The sequence below is a fragment of the Littorina saxatilis genome, linkage group LG17 (genome assembly GCF_037325665.1).
Source record: "Littorina saxatilis isolate snail1 linkage group LG17, US_GU_Lsax_2.0, whole genome shotgun sequence".
In the NCBI taxonomy this organism is placed as follows: Eukaryota; Metazoa; Mollusca; class Gastropoda; order Littorinimorpha; family Littorinidae; genus Littorina; species Littorina saxatilis.
Genome location: NC_090261.1, coordinates 30,875,181 through 30,877,537, shown reverse-complemented (window position 1 = coordinate 30,877,537; position 2,357 = coordinate 30,875,181).

Genomic DNA, 2,357 nt, shown 5'->3' with positions numbered 1-2,357 from the left:
ACAAGGAGACAGAGAGTGAAAGAGATACAGAGAGACAGAGAGAAACATAAAAAGAAGAACAGACAGACAGAGAGAGACAAAGGACACACACAAACACAAAGATACAGAAAAGATCTCACAAGATATTCAGTCCAAACTCTCTACTCTATCTATTACTAAAAACAAATCTCAGTCAATTCACTTACCCTGAAGTCCCCTCCGTTGCCGTCATCCAGTTCCAAGTTGTAGGCTTCCACCACTCCGCCAAGGTAAGGGGCCCAGGCGATGGTGACGCTGTTGTTCTGACACGAACAATCCTCGGGAATTATGCACGGGCGCCCCGGAGCTGAGAAAATGAGGTCAGGTTTAGAAATAGGTCACACAAATGAAGCTTCTTAAGAAAATAGATAACAAAAGACGATTTTCAACGAGACCAAATCGTCTGCGTTTATGTGTGTAAAATACTTACAGTACACTCAGACAGTTTTGAATTGAGATATATAGTTGTTTGCTGCGGTATTCATCGGTTGTTGTTGCTGTCTATGACCTACATTGAGAAAACGCTTCAGTTTTGACTATGACTCATGAAATAGACATACAAATTGCTTTTTGATGCCAACTTTTTTCTTTTTTTTAATATTTGTGTGTGAATATTTGTTTGTCTGTTCACTTAAAAGACCGTTGGGTCGAAATATCTGTGAATGTATTGTTTTGTCCATAACAAACGTTCCAACAACCTTGGGGTCCTGATTTGGCATATATGGTCCGCTGGACCCAAAAAGCAACACTTACTAACTAACTACCTTTCTTGTTTTATGATTTTCAACTTTTATAGATTAACCAGTCTCGTATTTAATTCTTCAAATTACAAAACTTGAAAAGTTCATGAAAATAGAACACTTAGTGCAGCTTGAAAATGAAGCAAGACTTAGAGAGACAAAATACACTCGTTTACAAGACATTGTGCAAACACAAACAAACATGAAATAAAATTTGGAGAATGCTGGCAACATAATGTTCAACAAACATGAGATAGGCAACTTATATTTCAACAGAGAAAAGCGTGTCGCTGTTAGTAGTAACCATCTTTTCTATTTCTAGGACACATCACCGAGTTCAATTTTTTCCAGCGATTTCAGCTGATGAAGTAGGCCTATAAACTATGAAGAGCATGCGACTGTTCATGTATAATGTGTTCTATTTATCTTACCTGCAACAAATGTAGCATAAACAATATGCCTTACTCCGCAATTTTGTTTTCAAATTCCATATATCTCGGAGGCGTGGAACGTCAGTGCAAGGTCATACAAGTCTAACTCGAGTACACGAAAACCATTCACAGGCCATGACTTTCTCTTGTATCAAAACACGAACGATCACAACGCACATGGATAAAGAATTAGCGCAAAACATGCAGAAACGAAAGAAAACACACAGAAACACAATATCAGGAGAAAAACGCACAAACACAAGCACAGCCTTCTCACAACCTTCTCACACAGACAACAAGAACTGATTCAGTAAGCAGATTGGAAAAACTTCACGATGCCACTGCCTTTCTAAAAATGCATTTATAATAAAAATATGATTGTGTGGGTTCAGTTTTTGCGTGTAACAGTTTCTATGGTTACCTAATCAACGAAGCAGGAACAAAAGCGGTGTTGGGAGACAGAGGTGAAAAGGTCTGTGTGTGGAACAGATTTTGTCCTGCTTCAAATTTTAAGTGCAATGTCTTAATGTCTTTCTAAATTGCAGGCGGTATTTTGCAAGTCAGGTAAAACTATTTGTTCCCATTCAAATCTTCATGCAACAAAGGCACAGGACATGTCATACAAAACTGAACTGAAATATCACGACAATAGGGGGCATATAACCCAAAAAATGCGAACAGGACTATGTGTGACTAATTGTTTTAGCACTACCACAATATGGGAAAACAGGACAAAAACTGTCAACGCAGGGCTGGGAAAGTTTGCAACTCTGAGCAAAAAACTATCAAAACACGGTTAAAAAATAAATGCAAAAAAAGCGCTGCATTTGCTGGGACTAAAACTTGACCTACGCCATGCGTTTAGAAAACATTCATCTGGCTGCTGCTATAAGAATGCAACATCGAAAAAAACATACACATCGGATGAACATCAAGCATGGGAAGACTTATTTGGTGACAACAAGAAATACTCACCAATTACTCCATCTGTGGAGTACAAAATAACCAAAGAGAAAAAGTTAGAAGTGGTTCGTTTATTAGATTGGCAAACTATGTACAGTTTCCTTTCATGGAAAACGACAGAAAAAATCCCAGAAGGACACTTCGCATTCGCTGTGGAATTAAGAATAACCAAGAAGACAAAAGCTCGAATTCTAACAGGGCTGTA